Source organism: Anser anser (assembly GCF_964211835.1).
Source record: "Anser anser genome assembly, chromosome: 12".
Classification (NCBI taxonomy): Eukaryota; Metazoa; Chordata; class Aves; order Anseriformes; family Anatidae; genus Anser; species Anser anser.
The window spans coordinates 6954559-6976476 of record NC_139733.1 but is presented as its reverse complement, the minus strand read 5'-3'; the positions used below and the strand labels follow the sequence as shown (position 1 = coordinate 6976476).

The 21918-nt window shown below is 39.4% G+C and overlaps 1 protein-coding gene across 26 annotated transcripts in view; it reads left to right on the top strand.

The window, feature by feature from the left end:
• Positions 1 to 21918, top strand: part of ATP2B2 (ATPase plasma membrane Ca2+ transporting 2) — a 413900-nt gene that overhangs the window by 166542 nt on the left and 225440 nt on the right. Inside the window, exon 1 of one of the 26 annotated variants that reach the window (XM_083796494.1) lies at positions 31 to 12307. The exons of 18 other annotated variants lie outside the window; for them this stretch is intronic. The gene's annotated coding sequence lies outside the window, so the exon portion shown is untranslated. Of the gene's footprint in view, positions 1 to 30; positions 12308 to 12360; positions 12498 to 12547; positions 13502 to 21918 lie in introns of those variants that run through there. 7 more of the 26 variants (XM_083796481.1, XM_083796493.1, XM_083796488.1 and 4 more) reach the window with 7 other exon arrangements.

Below are 21918 nucleotides of genomic sequence, written 5' to 3'. Positions count from 1 at the left end.
ACAGTGTTTTGTATGTCCATTGGCAAATTTTTGGGTTCTTGCTGAGTGCCAAGAGGACAATTATTGCGCAAGTCACTCGTGTTTTAGTATTATTCCTTGGATTGGTGCTCCTGGGGATAGACAAACTCCAGCGCCAGACCTTTGTTTCCTTGTTCTAGTTATGCAATTCTTTCATTAAGATTGAAATCACTAGCTTACTTTCTCATGCTGATATTGCAAACGCACGTAGCACATTTTACTAATGTAACTTCATTGCAATCACTTTCAGTATTCATGTTGCCTGAGTAAATCAGATGCTTATGCTTTCTTATAAAACAGGAGAAAAGAAACTAGATTTTGTCACAAGTGAGGTAATTTTGCTCTTTATAGGCTGTGATTTCAGGATGTCTGCCCTTTTGTTTGTGGTAATTATTATTTTTACCTTCCTGAAAGCATGGCACCCTAAAACTGTATAAAGTGAATATTGTGGTGTAGATCATTATTTTATTGCTGTTATGTCTCTAATTTGTATGATTCATGTTTTTCCCCTAGATTCCTTAAATACCATATTGAAAGATTTCAGGTAGTTTCCAACACTGTTCTCCGTAAACTGTGGTTTTATCTTTTTATGTATCTTTTCCTGTAAGAGGCCCACAGCTTCAACTTGGAAACTGTCCGTTCCCTCCGGGCAGAGCAGAATCATCAGTACTTTGTGTATAAATAGTAGGAAAAGTCAGTAACAATCATTTTTGTGCCTTTGTACCTAGCTATCTAGGAATAAAAGATAAATGTGGATATTATTGATGGAACAGAAAAGACTGTTTACAGCAAATCTGTAGCTTCTTTTTTTTTTTTTTTTTTTTAGCAATGTAATGCATTGTAAACTTTTAGAATACATTGTAAAATGGAAAAGTTCCTTCGCCACATGGTTTAACAGTGGTCTCTAGTTTTATCAGTCAGTTCTGCAGCACTAACTAGAACTGCAAGCCAATATTCTTCCTGCCAGTGCACTGGATTTCTTCCATTAGCTTACAAATGCCTAACTTCAAACTCTTTGAAATATTATATTCTAAATGAAATCAACTTATTCTGCTTTTTAATAATAGACTTCCTAGTCTATCTTGATTGTAGACTTTTAGTTTACATGTGCGTAATTCTATTTACTTTCTCCCAATCTAAACTAGAAATAAGTGATGTAAAATGAAATTCTTTTTTCATGTGTCAGATTTTTTTTTTTGTAATCTTGCTGGGAGGAAGAAGAGGAGGGAAAGCTGTCACAGGTATGTTTTCCCAACTATTTTAGAGGATAGACACAGTAAATGGTTGCTCTTAATAACAAACAAACATTTTTGTATCTGTACATTTTCTTGGAAACTATACTGGATTATATGGATTGCTTTGCTTTCTACTAGCATCAGTGGAAGGACTTCAGATACCATTGTTGAGAGTGGCTGCAAATCTGATATGGGAAGGATATTTCTGGCTTTCACATGCATAGGACACCTAGCTATAAAGTGATGTTGCTGACAAGCAAGGGATAACATTTGCTTTTCGGAAAAATTCCTTAGGACACTGCAGACTTTGTAAATTTAGGATTTAAAATGCTGTATGTTATTAGCTTGAATAACAGGTAACCAGATTTAACCACGTTCCTGTAGAGTATCATGTAAAGCTGCTATGATTTTTTTTTTCCAGTTAAGCGTACAGTCTGTTTTCTTCTTTATAGCAAATTAAATTGCTTTTGGGAACTGAAGGTGTTGTTACTTGCTTTGCTGAGTACACTGAATGGAAGACGGATCGGGTTGCTGGAGAGCGACCTCTTGGGCAGCTCTAAAACAATTTAGAGCTCTTGAAGGCTGGTTCAGTGTAGTCAGCTAAAACACGACAACTAAATGCCCTAGCAAATGAAAGCAAACACTTCAGGTGGCAGCATGGACTGCTGCCAGCATTGAGTACATGAAGTGTTGTGTGTGATCATTAATTAAGGGGGACCCCAGGATTTTTATAAAACAAGAAAAAATCAAAGGCTAACATTCAGCTTACATAAAATGTGTTTGAGAAATCGTTGCATTTTTTAGAGGATATTTGATCTTAGCATTTAGATGTTTCTTTAGAGAATTAATTACTTGAAAGCCATGGCTACTATATGTCATCTTGGGGGTTTCAAGAGGCTTGTATTTGAGTCTTCTCTCCCCATTCACCAAAGTTATATTCACACAGTTTCCAGCATTTCAGATATGGGGAACATAGAATTCTGAGCTGTACTTTATTATATATTTTATTATTTTTTCTTACCTGTGCTATGATCTTCCGTTGTTGTTGTTCCTGAGATAGGATTAATGAAATGCCAAGAGGAAAAAATAAATAAATAAAACAAAACAAAAAAAAAACACCTCCGTGGGATTTCATTTTACAAATAATATATTGAGAGTTCTCATCACTACTTTATCTAAATATAATGCTGTAAGCATTTCTGTTGCTTGTGAATAAGATGATGTTTGGAAGCTACAGCAGCTCTCAGGAAACCTAATTTTCCTCTCCACAAATCGAAGTTAGGAGTATTAAATATAATTAATATGGAATATCTGTGTTTAACTGTTTTATGGTATGTAAGCACAGAACATTTAGATGTCTTTAGTGAACTAAGTTAAGTACATGATGGAGGACTGCAAAATTTTCTTTATCCTCAAGGTCAGCTAACATCTTTGACATCACTTTGGCCACTGATCTACATTCAAGAAATACAGGTCTTAATCCTAACCTTACACGTAGTTTCAGTGTTTGAAAATTTATATAAGTGTATGCATTACTTATCTTTTTTCTTGACCTTTTGAAAATAACTCTATAAGCTGTTTATTTTTAGAGACTGGAAGGTCTGCCTTAGACAACAAGTCAACAAAAAGTACAAAATGGAATGCAGTTTATCTTTGCAAGACAATGCTGTATTAAAAGAATGACTATTTGTCTAAAGAGATTATTAAGGAGTCCTTCCAAATATATGAATTTCTAAGAAGCAATGCTATTTAAAGTAGAATTTGAGTAGCAGCTGCTTATCTGACAGCACAGGACGCTTTCAAAATTACTAAGCTGAAATGGCAGATGAATGCTTAATGGTCTTAAATTTATCAGACCCTTAACAGTCCATGCATAAAACACCTTCTGAAGGTTTAAGAAGGGGGAAAGAATGAGGCTTTTGCTTGCTTTGACTGGTTTACAAGTGCTTGAGATTTTTTCCTTCTTGTTCCCTTTTCTGGAGACATGACTTAAATACACTTTGTCTATTTCTTCTCTTAACCTTCCAGTGAGGCATTAGTATTTATTTACTATTTGTTTTTTGATGTCCATCCATTCTTTGTACGTTTATAGAGATTCAGATGTTAGCATGATCTTCACATATCCACTGGGCAAGGGCATATGCCAGAGAACAAGAATAATGGTAGCTTATGCAAGCCTTGAATAGGCAGAGGCTGCAGGGATTTCATCGCTATGGTCTGCAGTTTTATTGCTGGACGCTAAGACATCCAACAGATTTATTTGCAGCAAAAACCTTACTAAGAAATTGTGTCTGTGTATTAGCCCTGGAAAAGGGTTACAGTGATGTGTCAGTCATCCTGGTGGCCAAGTTCTGGACAAGGCCTTGAGTTCTGGGTTCCTGAATTCACGTGCTCTCCTGGGACACGTGTGGTCTCTGTAATCCTCTCTGAGACTGTGACATGAGCTGTCAAATGACCCACAGTGAAATATATCAATAACCTCTTTTTTCCTGTGCAAAATAGCATTACCTGTTCTTTGTGCTCAGAATGAGTTTTCTTGCTCCACTACAAGCATATTCCTAGTTTGTAAATGTTTATTTATTTATTTATGTATTGAGTGAAGGACAGAGCCACAAATCTGCATCCGAGAAAAGGTAGTTAAAATCTAGTCTGCAAAACATTCAAACCTTGTAGCCTGTGCTCACCGGTTGGCTAAACATGGATGGGCTCCACCATAGCTTATAAGGAGTAGAAGTGCTTCTTGGTTCATCCTTTCTTGGTCTTTTGGTTCAAGATTGTATTGCCTGGCTGCTTTACAGCATCTCTGGGGGCAGAGGAGATCCTAGCTTGCTTTGTTTGCCCATAAATCCTTTCTTGACCCATTTATGACCAAGCAGAAGGATATATATATTTTTGTCTTTCAGAACTTTTCGGTTAACTAGGAATGTAGTTATCTGCAGCACATGAATGTTTCTGGTGAAAGATTATTATAATACTGCATAGTTTGAAGGATTATTTCACTTAAGGAAATACTAGAAAATATTTCTGTATGTAGTCACATTGCTCGTTTGCCAGATGCCATTTAACTTCTCACTGAAGTCCCTGTTCAGTTCTGCTTCCTGTTGCTACCTTGTGAATAAGGTCTTTTAGAAATGTTGAAGATGACATTTGTACAATGTAAGCATTTGTCAGGTCAGCAAAAACAAGAAGCCATGCATGTGGCTTGCCTATACATGCAGATACTTGGGAGTAGATTAGTGTGAAGACACATTTATTCTCCGTCTTTGTAATGAAATTGAAGGAAAAGGAAGAAGAAATGCATGAATCGTGTTTTAACGTGGGGTTATTCTAGACTAGATATCGTGTATTTTTTCTTCCTACAATAACATTTTTCTTCACATGTACAGTTTGCCTGCACTAGATAGTCCACTTCATTCTAGAATAACATTTATGCCTTGGCAAGCCCCTAGGCATTGTTGCTGCACGTGCTCTATGTCAGAAAGTGCTGAAATTCTGGCAAAATTATGACAGCTATTATTTCATGGTTTTGTGTCTGGGATTAAGAAACAGCTAATGGTTCTTTATAACACTGTTCAGTCTAGAAGCCAAGACAACTTATCTTCATTTACAATATATTTTTATTTCATATACAATAAGATTTTGATCTGATATTTGGTTAATATGTACTTAATAATATGAACAAATATTTTTATATAAATTATGTTTATGAATAAATATTTATTACATGTATTCCAATAATTCTTTAATCTTCCTTTTTATAAGGCTAAGAAAATAAATCCCTTTGCTAAAGCATTCGAACACTTACTTCAAATCCCTATATAACTGTGAATAAAACCTCATGGTAGTGTTTTAATATACAAAATTACAAGCAGCTGTCAAGATAATTTCAGTCTGGAGCATGACTCTCTAGTAGTTTGAACTCCTGTCATGGGCTTTGTGAGAGAGATTCCCAGGTGCTCTAGTAGCAGCAGAATGACCGATATGTTGGTGTTAATACCCTTTTTCTGGTTTGGCTGCATTGTAGCCCTTCTGTCAAACCCCATGTAATGAAGGATGGGACCAGGTGAAAATGTTCTGGCAAATTCCAGCCCGTAGCAGCAAAGCCCTTCAAGCCACAGGAGCCAGTCTGTGAGCGAACACAGAAAGCGAGGTGGGGGCTGCCAGCCCCGGTGGGGGCTGCCCTTGCTGGCCAGGGAGCCCCGCAGATGCCGGCTGCCACAAACTGAGCGGTTTGCCCAAGGCAGAAGGCTGTGGTATGGGGATGGACGTCGGAGGCTGGGAGTGATTTATGCGGCAGGCAGGCTCCAATTCCCTCTTCCCACGCCGAGAAACATCAAGAGCCACATATCTTTTAATTGGCCTCTGTGGCCATGGAAAGGAGAGGCTGACGGTGCAGAGGACGTGGGGTCACCCATGCCAGGAGGCCGGGTGGCTGCATGGTCCCCGGCACGGGGCTCGTGCTCGTCCTGGAGGCTGCGCGGGTGCGCACGTCGCCATGCAGGATGATTACCGGCACTCGCAGAACAGGGCAGAAACGTGCGGCTTAACAAAGCTTAGCAGGTCAGGTTGCCTTACCCAAGAAGCTATACATAGACTTTTATCTTGTTATATTGGGGAAAATGAAACAAAACAATGCCACGACAAACGCAACAGAAATCATTCCTTCAAGGTGATTTATTTCTAGAAAAAATGTATACCAGTTCTATTATTTGCTGAGCTATTGAAAGCCCTTATTTTATAGTTTGCTAAAATTTTATCTCTTTTTAATTGTTGAGAATGATTGAACCTTGTCCCACTGTTATTTCAATTTATGTTAATCATTTGCTTTTACTAGAGTACTGTGTTAAATAATGCTAGTACAGGCTTCAGTCGTTGATATAGTTTTGGAAAACAGTACAACGGTAGTTACTGTGTCAGTCTGAGATTTACAGTAAGGATATTGAGGTATGTATGAAAAATGCATATATTAAAGAATGAAGGCTTAGAGAATGTCTTGAGAAGGATGCATTTTTTTATTAATATTATTAACAGGTCAAATTTATATCTTAATTCTCTGCTATTATTTATTAGTGTCCAAGCTGTCTGAAATATGACTGTGTAACAATTAATTTAAATATGTCAGTTTCCTTTTTTAAGGAGCAATCCAAGGTTATAGTGAGACCTAGCTATATAAAGGTGGTACTTAACTTGAGATTGATATCCATGTCGTAGGCATAGGCAGTTTCACCGTAAAAGATGCTCTTTCAAATGCATTCTGACTTTGAATATGCTTTTCCAATTGAAGATGAATGGTTTCCTGTACAAAGCATTAGCCAGTAAGAAGGAAAAACAACCTCTAGAAAATTGTTGTAGTATTTTGTATCAGTGATATCAGGAGAAGGTCCTGAACCAACATTCTTGTTCTAAACTTATCTGTGCTCTCTGGAAGACGAGGTTTGGTGAAACAGAGATGTGGATCCGTGTAAGCTATCTGTACATACAAAATTTCAACCCTATTTCTGAACATCTCTGAACGGTAGACTGCTTGAAATCTGTAGGCTCATACAAACTAACGTACTTTTTTTCAGTTGTAGGATCCTATCATTTGAAATTAAGCTGTCAGTATCCTACCAGTGCCTGTGAGGGCCTGCAATCTCCACTGAGACCAAAAAAAACCCCACAAACAAACAAAAAAACAAACAAAAAAGAAAACCACCACAGAAGATATTTGGCACAACTCCTGTTTCAAAGTGTGCCCACCAGCACACTTACAGTGTTGAAATACAGATTAAATTGAAGGGGTGATTCCTAAGCATATTGAATACCTCATTCTTCAGTTCCTAAAACCTGTGTCACTCTCGGGTTATTCTTTAGTGCTACTGTTAGGCTACTTTACTGGTTATGATTTGTCCTGAGTGTTTAAAAAATAGTTTTTCTCATCTGCATGTGGTAAGGAAGATTCTGTCTTAAACTAAGAAAGAGGTGCAATGCTTGTGTAATACTGTTTTCATATTTTGGGGGACATCTTAGACTGTTCAGATCACGAAGGAGCTGATTTCAGCTGTGGATTTAGGTGTAGCTGTATCAGATGTTGCAGCTGCAGATGCTTACTCTGGCAAATACATATCACTTCTTTGGAGGAGAAACTAAAGATGCTGCTCTGTTGGGAACTCTGTCATTGCTGTGGTTAGGCAGTAAGCCAGGTTTACTTGAACTTTATTAGGAAGCTCAGACTCATTAATGCTGCTTTCAGTAGACTCTGCTTTCCTTAGGTTTTATTCTTTTTGAAAGGGCCCGATTCTTTTTTGAAAGGGCTCTTCTCACTCGAGTGATCCTGGTTTAGTTATCAGAGCACTAATGCTGTAGCAGGGAAGGGGATGGTGATTCCAGCCCAACCTTGTAGCACATCTGTTCTTTGTGGGCATGGATGGTAGGGAAAGGAAGAAGAAATGTTTGTATTCATGGATATCAGATGGCAGAGGTTGGAGGAAAGAGGAGGTAACCACAGTGGTGGCATTCTGGTAGGTCTGCTTTCAGGTATGAGAAAACTGGGATTCTGATGTGGAAAGTGAGGTGCTATGGACCACAGTAGTTTATCAGTCGTAAAAGTAATTTGTACAATAAAAGCAGTGCTTTAAACGTGTGCTGCTTATCTCCTAACCTTCATTGCCTCAGAGAGTACACTTAGGTATGTCAAATACCTTTCTCTCAAAGACAGGAAAGGGTTAACAAGTCAAGCAACCTATAACTGCAGTAATTTGTTACTAGTGCATATACTTATTTTATAGTTAGAGAAATTGAAGCACAATGGGATTAAGTGACCTACTAACATCCCATAGTCAAGAAACTGCAGGGCAAGTCCTTGAATTTGGGTGTTCTGAGGTCCCTCTCCTCTACTTCTTTTATTAGGTCATGTTGCTTCCTGGGATAACAACATGTTTGCGCGGTTTGGAAATGCAAGCTGTTTCTTTGCAGAAATATTACTGCAGAATGTTACAAAACTGGAGAAATACCGAGTCTGAAAACAGATTTAATTCCTGTTTTTAAAATGTAGCAAATGAGGTTTAAAAATATGAAAGGCTGCCAGTCTGCTGTTCTAGTTTAAGTATCTGGGTTGTGATTAGAAAAATATTAGAAATCTGCTGCTGATTTCCAGTGCTATTCCTTTGATTGGACAGCCTCACTGAAAAGGAGGTCTTGGTCCCCAAGATCCTGAAAGAGGAATTAAAATTATGTTCCTGTGTTTCCTGTCATTAATTATCTCATAAAGACCTTGAAAGGTGCTCATGACGTCTGTCACCAGCACATCTGGACTGACATTTTCTCTAAAGAAATTAGGTAGAATCTTCCCTTTGTCTCTGGAAATTTTCTGAATTGCCAGTTGAGGTTTTACTGGAGAAGTAATTTCTCAGGTCGTATTCAAGCTCACCAGCTAAAGTCTCCTTCCTTTCACATCCCGTAAGCATTGTGGTGGTGTTTTTTAAGGTTAGTCCCGAGAAACATCTTTCTATTTTTCTTTCAAATTTTCTGCTCTTTTTCTGCTCCATTTCCGCTACTTGCCCCCAAGTTAAGGTGTTAAATTGTTCTTCTGTCAGAGCTAAATAATATGCCACTGGACGCTTTAATAGGCATGAGGACATGCTGACAAATCTTCATTTCAGGAGAGGCACTGTTCAGATGTTTTGTTGTTTTGCAATGCCTTGCTATTAAATTTTGTAATGAGATCGAGAAAAAGTGCCTGCTAACGTTGTAGCCATTTTGAGTTGGAAATGCTGAAAGCCAAGCAAATTGGAAAATGTTACTTTATTTCACAGTTGTGTGTTAAAAAAAATATAAATCAAAACAATCTTTTAATATTGGTGCTATTTAATAGCTTATTTTGTGGGATGGAACTGCTGGTTTTAGCTTTGGTTGTAAGGTACTAGTGATGCCTAGCAGGTGTTCCCTGTTCTGTAACTTGAAGGGTAGTGAGCACATACTGAGCCCTGACATTGCGTTAGTGGTGGTGGTCTGCAGCAGAAGAAAGGATGTGTAGCACCTCTGCAGGGTGTGCACATAGTAGCTGTAGGTAAGGACAAATATAATGTGACTTTGCATTCATAGCTTCTCTATTTAAAAAACGAGGCAAGCTCCCAGTGTTCTGCATGGTGCCATGACACAGGAGGTCAATTCTTACTCCCGAAAGTGCATCTTACCACAGAACCGTAGAATGGGTTGGGTTGGAAGGGACCTTAAAGACCATCCAGTTCCAACCCCCATGCCATGGGCAGGGACACCTCCCAGTAGACCAGGTTGCTCAAAGCCCCATCCAGCCTGGCCTTGAACACATCTTCTGAGGTTGTGCTCAGCCATGGTGGCTGGCTTCCTGTAGCACAGGTGGCAGTGGGATGAGTAGCAGTGCTGTGCTGAAGGTAGCACCAACACTAGCAAGAAAATGCCTACAGCACTGGAGATGGGCTCCAAACTGGTGAGCCTAGCAAAAAGTTTAAATAGCTTGATCATCTTGTTACGTGGTGTGATATTTTTGAGGCCCTACATTAAATATGCACTGGGACTATTCATGTGCAGACCTGTTCTGTTGGGTTGGGTCCATAATAATATGTTCAAACTAAGATTTTTCTTTCTTTTTGAACCTATTTTTGTTATTTTATTTGCATTCATATTCCCTTGCCTCTACTCTATTAGTCACAACCAAGGATTAGGATATTTCCTGACCAAGTCCAATCTGGGCATGGTGATTCTGTACTTGGGCTGAAGTTTCTGTACTATGACACACGTGACTGTGAGCTGCAGTCCTCAGGCTGGCAAGAGCCAGATGTATGGAACAAGTTTTTCTACCGTGTTCAATTTCTTTAACCTATTCCTCTCTTCATCCAGGAAGGACAGTTCAAAAAAATCTTCTTTAATCTATTTTGTTACTCTGTCAGTCAACCTTTTAGACCCTTTCAAATCATCTTTAAAGCATGTACAGAAAAATAAATTTAGTAGCTTAATAATTACAGATTACATTAGTATCTTCCTGCTTTCTTGACAGAATAGGAGAGGTCGCCAACATTTGTGGGTCTGGACCTAAGCACAACACATCTCAAGTATAACACTTTTTTTGTCCTGTTTTTTTTCTTTTTTTTTTTTTCAGTGCTTGAATTCAGTTTTAAATCTGCACTCCGTGCTCCTTAAAGCTGCAGTTTGTACCAAAGACTTGCTAAGAAAAAGGGGACACATCTCTGTGCTTAATATAACACAAAGTCACTGCACCTAGTGCCCTGACATGCATATAATTACCTGGAGCTTTCTAATGACAAAGGCAGTTTCATGGGAGAAAAATCTGTATTGATCCTAGTTGGAATTTAAATTTTACTTCATTAAAAAAAAAAAAATCAGCATAGATGAAACTCCCTGATCAATGATCCTAGCTGTGGTGCTTTTTTTTTTTTTTTTTTTTTAATAGCTTCCATTTTGGTGCAGTGCAGTGCAGACTTTTGGTTTAACTGGCTGAATTGATATTCTGAGCAGCGAGTAAGGCAGGATGACAGAGCATCAGCACAGCTACTTCTGTTAGTGCTCAGGGAGGTACGCTTACTTGCACTTGCCCATTCTGTCCAAGCCAGAGTGAAGTCACGAACCACTGCTGTCCTAGGATACTATGGAAAAGCTTACAACTTTTCTATATGCTATTTTAAACATAGTTGAAGAAAAACAGTATATTTTTCTGTGTTCAGCCACTATCAGGATGGAATGGTTTGAGGTACAGAATTTGAAGTCACTGTTTGGGAACACAGTGCATGTGCTGACCGTGATTTACTTAAAAAAAAAAAAAACAAAAAAAAACTCTATTACATAGATTTATTTTTTAAAGGACTGATGTCCCTTTTATTTTTAGTGCTTGGATTTTATTTATTTATTTATTTATTTTTGCACAGCTATGAAAGGGTGTTCCATTGAAATAAACAGCCCTTGGCATTTCAGAATCCTACTCATGTAATAATTCAAAATATCAGGAATATCAGGCAGATTTTTTTTTTTTTTTTTCTGAAGAAATAACACAGAACAGATAGTAAGAAGCTTGGAATAAAATAAAATGCCCTGGTTTCTCAGAAAGTCTAAGACTCATTATCATGAATTAGAGTGCTATATTTTTAATGTTTAAAAAGCAAAAAAAAAAAAAAGGGGGGGGGGCAAAGCTACTGTGGCATGTGTATGATTTTACAGTGTATGCTAATGTGACCAGATCAGATTAAAGATGAGGGCATTTTTGCATGCTTCTCCTGTGTGGGTTTTAGATTTCTGGAAGGCATGACAGAAACACAAGTGCAACAAAAACATCACAGCCTGGAAATAATTTTTTGATGTTTTCATTACAATTAACCTTGGTTCTTATGTAAGCAGAAAGAGAACAAGAGAGGAAGAGAGCTGTATCTTTGAAAAAGGTGCTTATGAAATAATCTGAGAGAGACATGTTTGTTGCATTTGCTGCCTAATTTATAATTAGTTAACAAAGCTAGGGAAACATTTGGTACTCCAACGCTCGGCAAGCCAGCCGATGCAGCCTGCTGTCTGCTGCAGGGGGGCACTGGATTTGCTGCTTACTCCCTTTGCCCCCTTCGTACGCAGCCTCCCCTCCACCTTCCCTTCCTCCTCAAATGAGAGTGATAGGACTTGACAGTCCTTGTCCTTGAAGGTTTCTCCCGTTTCTGAGTAAGTGGCATATTCCTGGTAGCTTGCCATCTTCCGTTTTTGTCATTATCCCAAGGGAAGTATTAAAATCACAAACAACAACATGGTGGTTCAGTCCATTTTTCTTTCAGAGAAACCTTTTCTTCCTTTACCCTGCCTGCTGTTGGCTTCCCTCCTTTAGCAATGTGAAGCTGCAGGCAGCGACCATCCTCCTGCGCGCTGGCAGCGAGATGCTCTGGCAGGAAGCTCGGCTGCCTCCCCACCTGCCCGCTGGGGTGGTACGGTCTGCAGAGGGACTCCGGCAATGTAGCTCCGCTTATCAATCCCTTACAGATGCCGAACGGTGATTACTCCGCTGTGTAATTGAAATCGTTTTGGATTTGTGATGATATCTTAGCCAAGTAAGTAGCGACATCCACAGCATGAGAATAAAAAAAGGAAAAAAAAAAAAATCGTTCCCCTTTCTGTTCTGAGCTTGTTTATTTGGCAATTTGCTTCTTGTGAAGGCACAAGCCGATGAGAAAATGGTGTGGAGACTGGGTCTGAGTGATGCATTAGATTTTGGCTCATGCCCTGTGAATCTCTGGAAAGGTAATGCTGCAACTTCTGTAGATTATTCTGTAAGGTCAAACAGAAACTGCATTGCTAAAAGGCACTCTTGCATCAGAAATAATTCACTAAGCTTTTGTGGGCTAAAAATTCAGTATGATGTTGTCTTTTTTAAACAAATGGGCTTGATTTTGATTAAATCTGTTATTTAGTGGTGAAGAGAACACGTGGATGAGGTTTTGCTTTTATCATTGCTGGTAAGAATTGGATGTGCTTCTTTTTTTTTTTTTCTTTCTAAAGTCCAGAAAAGACTAAAATGTGAGCAGTACAGTTTGACTTTGTTTTTAACTTTAATGTTATCTTTTGAGAGGTAAAGACATTTCTTATTAGGAAGATATGTAATCCTCAACTGGGTTTATTTTTAGAGCTGCTTATAGTTTTTTGATGTGTATGCTTGAAAGTAAAGGGCACACCGATTAACAAACAACAACAACAAAAAAGTAGTGCAGTACCTTTCTATTGAAATGGATTAGAAAATGCTGTAACAGGAACAGGGAATTTTATGTAATTTCTTTTAAGCATGCATAGTGTTTCCTGTGGCAAGGTGGGGAAAGGCTTTCTGTGGTGTATTGGTACAATAACCGATAATTCTTACAGAAATATACATGCTTGGGAAAAAAAAAATCAGCCCCAAATCCCTGCATGCTGCGTGGAAAAGCTTTTGGCTGCTCAGGAACCATACAGTGCTTTAACAGAAAACATAAGATTACAGGAGTCATTTCCTATTATGTAAAGGGAGCTTCTGTGCGTTTGATCCCTGCCTGCGGCGCTGGCAGCTCATCTGCCCAGTGGTCCCGGGCAGCGGTCGAGCTCTTCCCCAGCCTCCCCTTTACTGACTTGGAGTTGTCCTGTACAAGCTGGGGCAGCTGCTTGGGCATCGCACATCGTTTCCATGGACTAATGAGATGATGGCCATGGGCAGTCCTGGAGCACTTGAGCAGCCAGGAGCAGATGCTTAGCCCTGTGCTTTCCATGCCTTCTGGAAGGTAAGTATTGAAGTTGCTAAAAGGGAATGCAATGCATATTCTTCCATGGTAAAACTGTTCATTTTACAATCCACATACATCCAAAGTGCTGCATACTTACTAGGACTTCTGATCATTTGACCTCTTTAGTACGTTCTGTTAGGGAATCTGTTACAGGATTGCAGAGATGTTATACAAATGAGGATGTTTGAAAGATAGCTGGCATGCTTAATATGGAAAAACTGTTCTTTTATTTCTGGGGTTGGTGGTTAATATTAGATATATGCAGTATGAAATTGATGATGAAGGCTTTTTGTTAGTCTTTGCTTAGTAAAAGGAGATTACAGATCTACTTCACAGTCCACATTTTTTTATGTCGAGATGCATTCTCGATTAGCATTTAATTTGTGAGAGGTCATCCATATGCATGACTAGCTCTTGTACCTTGCTCTGAAATAACTGTTTGACTCAGGTATCCAGCAGGTCTTTGATCACATACAGCTTTTACTTTGTTCATGTTCCTCTCATTTTAATGAAAATTGCTACCTGTGAAGAAGTGTTTCATATTTTCCTTGTAGTGCTGGTAAAATGAATAAGTTTGTGAATAAGGCAGTAAATTAGGGCTTGTAGATAAGTTCTGTATAGTAATGCAGCATGAATATCTGTTTTTTACCTTTTTTTTTTTTTTTCACCCCCCTTTCTCATCCTTTTCATTTTTCTTTTTACATTTCTGTGGAGAATTGATTTTTGGCCCAGCACGTCAATGGTAAATATGCTTGCATTATCACAGAGAAGGTCTTTTATTTATTTATTTTTTTTTCTGTTGCCAATGGAAGCTGAATGACATTTCTCATGCTTTCTGCATATACAAAAAGGTTTCATGCATGTATATTGACACAGCTTAGGAGAGTTTCATGCTTGTCGGTAGGATTACAGGTTACAGAAGACATGGTAATGCTGAGCTAGGTATCAAACAGTTCTTGTAAGAGCTTCCATGAAGTGACTTTTGTGAGTGCATTTTTCTTTTAAATTTCATATAATGTATCTAGGAAACAGTTTTAAAGGATTATTTTTCCTCTTTCCTCCTCCCCCTTTAGTAAAAGGTACAGCTTATCTTTTCTAATACTCTAGAATTTGGGATGCAAACATTTCTCTAATGATTAAAAAAAAAAAATCTGGTCTGAATACTGAAAATGTGAACATACATTTTGCTAATATATAAGAATGTTACAAGTATTTTCACCTTTAAAATTTTTTTCATCCTGCAGTTCATATTTTCAAATGTCAGTTGTGTACGTAATAATTCCTTCTTACATTTTGAAATAAATACAGAAGTCATGACCTTGTACCTATCTCTAACATTCACTAAAACCTCACTATACTGCAGTAAGACTACAGCAGCTGATAGTTCTGTAAATTGAACCCACCTCCTTTTCGTAAATGTAAATACTTTCACAGGTTGGACTTAAAATAATGTTCTGCAGAGAAGAAAGCAGTTTATTTGATTCACCATAATGTGGAACCTTGTAGAGAACAAGCTTAGCTTCTGCCAGATTTTTCATTACATTTTCAAGGGGAGACAAAGAAGGATATTACAGTTCACTGGAATTTAGCAAGTATTACTATGCCTTTCTGGCTGATTGCTGAAAGTGAACAAAAATTCATTAACCTTATCTTATACATTATCTGATCAACTGAAGAAAAATCATGATTAAAATTACATATTTATGGATGATTTAAATAAGCCAATTGAAACAGGGTTTTTAAAAAAAGGCTAAGGATGATTATGATTAAATCATCTGCTCTAGAGAGGTTTTTTTTGCTTAATTCATACACTAAAATGTGTTGCTAAAGCTTAAGACAGTCTCTCTCATGCTTTCATTAAGATTCTTTTCTTGCTGAGCCAGGAAGGTAGCAATGAATCCCTTCTGAATGGAGGCTCCCTGGCAGTATGGCTCGGTTGCAAATCGAGCAACAGAAATCTGTGTGACCGGGATAGTTCTGCTGCCTCTGCAGCACCTGCAGTCCAGGCGTTGTGCTTGCGATTAGGAAATCTCAGCTTGGATTCAACTTGCCAGGGCTTTATTGTGCACAGCAGGGATGCTCAATACTGTGAGACTGTACAGACTTTATCCCTATATATCACCTATATATACGTTGCATTCAATGATACCATATCCTTAGTGGAACGGTTGCATAATGGAACAGTATTTCTTCCTACATAGCTTATGTTTTGTATGTTGTACTTTTTTATATGCAAGTATATATATACTTGATAAAATCCTCTAACCCTTAATTTCACGTATAAGACAATGAAAACGATCAGTAGCATTTTGTATTAATTTTTATTTTAAAGTATGATGTCCTTCCATACAAAGCACAAACATATTATTCAATTTTAAGAGCTGTGGGGTTTGTGATCGAAGTTTTACAGTTTCTATTTGTGTCTAGGGAGAAAAAAACATGCTTTCTATGTTATTTTTCTTAATATAAAATCTTATTTTGTGTATTAAAAATAGAGATTCACAGATGAAGAAAAAGAATCAATTTATAACAAAAAGTTTAGGAATGAAGCATATTTAAAAATAGCCCAGTAACACAAAAGTAGTCCTAGGACGCTGGCAGTACTGCAAAGTACAGAACATACTCCTTTCTAATACTGTAAGTCAATTAAATATGAAGACTAAGAAGTGCTGTGGCATGTCCACTTGAATATCAGACTTCACATAGTTGAGAAATGGTGACCAAGTTACAAAGTTTTTCCCTTGTACCACCTGGTATGTGAACAAGTTCATCCTGTTGGCATTGGTTCATGGTTTTAAAGTAGCCGTTGCACGGTTAGACCATATGAGGGTTGTGCACCAGGCTATCATAGAAGTCCTAGAGGAGGCCCAACAGAAATAATTGTGATTTATTTGGAAGTTTGTGCAATTTCTACCTGTTGTCTTCCTTCCACAAACGTGGAAGGTGAAAGAGGTGGAGGAGTTAACCCATTTCACAGAGTCAGGGAATCAGAGCAGCTGAGGTTGGGAGGCCTCCGGAGATGATCGTGTCCAACCACCCTGCCCAAAGCAGGTTCAATGAGAACAGGTTGCTTGGGGCTGAGCCTGGTCTGGTTTTAAATGTCTCCAGGGATGGAGACACCACAACCTGTTCCAGTTTGACCACCCTCATGGTTTTCTCACATTCAGTTGGAATTTCCTGCGTCTCAGTTAGCTCTCGTTGCCTTTTTTAAAAAACAACAACAAAAAAACATTCACTGGGCACCGCTGAGAAGAGTCTGGCAGCATTTTCTTTACTCCTTCCCATAGGAAATTAAACACATTGATCAGGTTCCCCCTGAGCCTTCTCTGCTCCAGGCTGGCCAGCCCCAGCTCCCTGAGCCTCCCACTGGCCAAGACTGAAGATGCTCCGGTCTCTTCATCACCTCTGTGGCCCTTCACTGGACTCACCCCGGGAAGTCCATGTCTCTCCTGTACCAGGAGCCCAGCACTGGGCACAGCAACCCAGATGTGTCTCAGCACTGCCGAGCAGAGGGGAAGGATCAGCTCCCTCGCCGTGCTGGCAGCACGCTGGCTGATGCAGCCCAGGAGGCTGTTGGCCTTCTTTGCTGCAAGGACATGTTTCCGTCTCCCACGCAACTTTGTGTCCACCAGGAGCCTCTCAGCCCTGCAGCGGGCTTTTCCTCCCCCAGAGCAGAATTCTGCACTTCCCTCTGCTGGGCTTCCTGAGGCTCCTTCTGGCTCAGTGCTCCAGCCCATCAAGGTCCCTCTGATAGGCAGCAAATCCGTCTGGTGTCACCAACCACTCCTCCCTTGTTTGTATCATCTGCAGACTTGTGGGGGACATCATATCATCCAGGTATTGATGAAGACGCCTGGCTATTGCATTGCAAGCAGTCACTGGACAGTAGATGATAGACCTCCTAGGTGTGTTCTTTTTTCACTAGATGACCCTTTTTGTGATATATTTCCATATTCTTTTTTGATTGCTAATGCACACTGGTGTGTTAAGAAGCAAATTTCCGAAGTAACAAAGGTAAAACCATAAGGAGACAAACTTTACTTAGGACAAAATGCCTTCACTCAAGTGTTCCTTGATTAAAATGGAACTGCAGTTTTAGGAGTTAGCCCAGAACTGAAGCATTTTCCCAAAAAAATCCAAAATATGGTAAATACCCTGGATATACTTACAATTAAGAGTGTGAAAGATGTGATATTAAGGTCCAGTACATTGCATCTACAGCCTAGATGCACTATGGTATGTATATAAACTTTTTTTTGAGGACAAAAAATGTACTAAAATAAAAAATATATATACTAAAGAATGAACGCTCACAGCTGACGAAATAATTTCACTTGATAATTTCATTCAGTGCATTTTAATTAAAGTGAGTTAAAAATAAAACCATGTGAATTGAATTAAAAATAAAATGAGTTTCAGTCCAATATGCTTTGAATCTTGCTGAGAAATCTACTGCACAAAATGAGGAGGTGCTTAACTCTTAGACGCTGGGCAAAAAGGCGCTTTGGTAGTTCTCCTCCCCTCACTGGCCTTCCCAGCTCCCGACCTGTGGAAATAACTATGTGTTTGAAGCAAATGGCTTTCCTCATATATACATCTCTTCTAAGGAGATTTCCTTAGACAAGAGCTGTCTTTGGTATGATAAGTTATCTTCCATGCTCTTATTTGAGTTGTGCTTCATAGTCCAGTTCAGTGCAAACTTTGTACTTCACCTTGGGATGAGCTAGTGTTTAAATGCCATCAGGGTTACCTCCCTCTGCATACGCCAGCCAAAGTCTGATGATAACAAAATACCCACCTTGCCGGACACAAGTCAGCCATCACAGCTGAAACTGAGCACTGGTTGGTTGAACAGGTATTTTAGGTGAAGCTCAGTCCCTCTGTGTACCACTATAGCACTGTTGATTTATAATGGAATGGGAATTTTCTACTGGCCGCTAAACATGAGGTCAGACAGAATCAGTCTTAAGTCTCTTGGTAAATGTGAAAATAGAAACGCCTCAAACTTTTTCCATAAGCCAGCAGGCTAATTGAAGCTGATCCAGCAGATGAAGAAGCACAAGGGTAGTCCTGCACCCAGGAGTGCTGGCAGCCAGTTGCCACGGGTGAGGCGGGAAATGGCAGCCCACTGGGATCTGGGTATTGGCACGTATTCAAGGTGCAAGGAGAGGAGAGTTTTACCCTGCTTGATCTCTCACAGAGGCTGACCTGGGCATCCCCTGGCATTTGTCTTCATGCATCTCTCTGATCTACAGGACCTGCCCACACCTCCAGGGTTTTTTGTCCACTCTTCCTTTTATTTTTTTTTCTCGGACGCCGTTCTTCTCACAGACCACTTCTCTGGGGAACCCTTCTGCTGAGCCTTCTCTTCCTTCTGCAACTTGAGATCCCCGGTTTTCACAATCCCACCAGTCTGTGCATGCAGTCTGTCTCCACTGGTGGTGCTCTCACGTCTCTTCACTAATTGGATTTACCACTCCTACGTGGTTCGGGCATCATCAAAATTTGCAACCAGCTCATACTGGCTGCAGCCAGCAAGAAGCACGCTTGTGCTTGAAAGTCTAAAGTTCAGTTTTGGACATAAGTACCCCCAATCCTCCCTCCCCAGTACATTCCAATTATCTGCTGCATTATGTTATTCAGTTTAAGCTGTTTTTCACCTACAAGTGTAGCACACTTCTCAGCTAGGGCTGGTGAGGATCTTCATTCCTATTGTCTTTTTTTTTTCCTCATGCCATGGCCTTTTGAAAGCAGACATAACCATCCCCAGTCTTTGTTGCAATAGGTTTCTGTGCACTGGTGGGTCTTGAGAAGCGTTACACTTCAGAGCAGTACGGCCTGTTTTGGCACGTGCAATGTATGCTGTTTGTCTTGCAGGATTGATGAATATATTGTAATAGTTGTCCTCAGCATATAGCTAACCTTGAAAAAATCTGGTGCTGATGAAGCACCGTAAAAATGTGCTGCTACCATTATGGCTTGTCTTTCAGAACAGTACCCTTTGTGTCACACAGGTAATTAGAAGACAGCAGTGTTCCCAATAACCTGTTCCAGCCTGCTTGGGGAATGTGTGATCCTGAATGTCAGGAGGCAGCATTGATTTGCGTCCTTTGTAAGCTGGTTTAGGAAGAAGCTTGTCCTGGCTGAGGAGGACCATTTCATTTTATGCTGCATGCTTACTGCATTCCTCTCCTCTGCTTGCATTATAACAAAGATTTTGCATGTTGTTCTAAAAACATATCAACTGATGTTTGATATTTAGGGACCAGTGAAATGCAATTGCAATGAAATAATGACTTTTGTGTTCCTTTTCACAAAGAAATGTGATTGCTTCTCCCTGCACCGTACTTAAAGGAATCCCTAATAATGACTAGTTGAGCTAACCTGGGAAATTTGAAGAACAATTCTGTGCAGTTTTAGGTGCACCGTAGATTGTCACATTACCCAAGGAGGGCATTTGCGTTGTAACAGGACTAGTTACCTCTGTGATGCTTTAGTGGGAAATTGTTATGCAGACTGCTGCGGGATAAGGTGAAGTGCTAAATCAGCATTACTGAATAAGATGGCTGAACATGTCATGAAAGCAACCCATCAGAAGCAATGATATGGCTGATTTCCATGCAGTATTCCTCTCTCTTTCCATATAGGCTTGGCAGCAAACTCCTTGTTCTGCAGTGTATTTGGCTCCTGCTCAGGGCTTGGTGCCTCTCCCATCCCCTTATGGCACTGGTTTGGATGGGGCAGGCCAGACCTCCTCCCCACTGAGGGGTCTGCCTTTGTCTTGCATTTACCAAGAGGAAGAGGAAAGGACTACCATTATGTTCCTCGTGCTGTGCCAAGACTTCCCCTTCAGGGCATAAGGGTTAGGAGCTGGTATTTTATTGCAAAGCATATGTGGGGAGCTGGTAGTCCACAGGGCACCCAATTTACATGTATGCACCACTGTATATAGAGTCTTTCATTAGGATGATTTTTAAATTTTGGTTTGGTTTGTCCAAAATAGTATTGAGCATTTCTGTTTGCTCTGTGTAGTGCCTAAATATTGTAAATAGGCAAACGAGGCAGAGGGATGAAATTTATTTACTTGTGTGGGCTGAAAAGGGGAGATGAAAGAGGGAAATACAGCTTTTCCAGGACTATGAGATGCAGCAATGAGATGTGGGTACAGACTGCTGGAGTCTGTATCAAATGAAGGTCTTTCAATATGCACGTGGGACGTGGCTGGTGCCCAGGGTAGGGGGGAAGGCCTGGGGGGGCCAGCAGCTGCCTGTGGCTGGTGGCAGAGCTGACCTTGGGGTAGGGACAGTGAGACCACAGAGGCAAATTGTGCTCACTGTGACAAAAGGTACTCGCTGCTGCAAGGGCTGAGTTGCTATTTCTTTTGTTATCTTCATATTAAGCTTAGTGTAACTGTTCATTTTAACAAACTCTAGTTGCTATGCTGTTCCCTAGCTTATTAAAGATTTCGCACCAACCCAGAAGCAATGTTTAAAAAACCCAAAACCTGCAGAAGGGAAGGGACATATAAAATCTGCAATGCAGAAATAGGATTATATATTTATCTGACTTCTCATGTAGACAGATGATTAATATAGTACAAACTACAGGATTTATATCTTGGTATATCATTAAGGTTCCCTGTAATTCTAATGTGAGAAGATAATAAATTAAGTGTCCTCTTCCCTGCCCTTGTCCTCCTTTTTCTAGTTTAGAAATATACTTGGAAGTTTTAATCTGAAAGCATAATTCTGATACTAGAACTGAGGTTGGAAAGAAATGAAAGAGAAAATGGAAGACATCTGAAGTGTTTTTTCTTGAACCTTTTGAAGCACTGAAATTGAGTGCATGAGGTCTTCACATACAAATCTCATTTACATATCTTTTTTGGATTAAGAGGGTATCTTTGAAACTAACACTAGAAAAATATTTTGGGGGATGGATTTTTTTTAATTTTTTTTTTGGAGAAAAAGAAACCTCTAATATCGTTTCTTAATCAGGTCCAGTTTCCTTTTATGGAAATATTGTTCTCCTTTATCTTATCTGGAGCAGATGGAAGCTGCAGATACAGGACATATGTCATTTCTAAAGGTTTTATTATCAATAAGGTAAATAGTATTTTTGAAACCTTAATTACCAGACCCCAAGAGAAGCACATACGCGTTTGAAATAAATTTGAGTAAGAACACTGTGAAAGAATAACTAATAAAGTAACTAGAACTATGCATACTTATTATTCCTTTGTATCAAGGCACTTTATTTTGTTTGGGAGACAATACTGCTGATAGCTCATCCCTGAGATCCTCTTGTCTGTGATCAATAGGAATCAAAGAAGATTAAGGTCTATGATTCTGTCTAGAGCCTGTGTGCCAGATTTGTTACATTAAGTAAAATATAACACCAAAACCTGCTGTCCT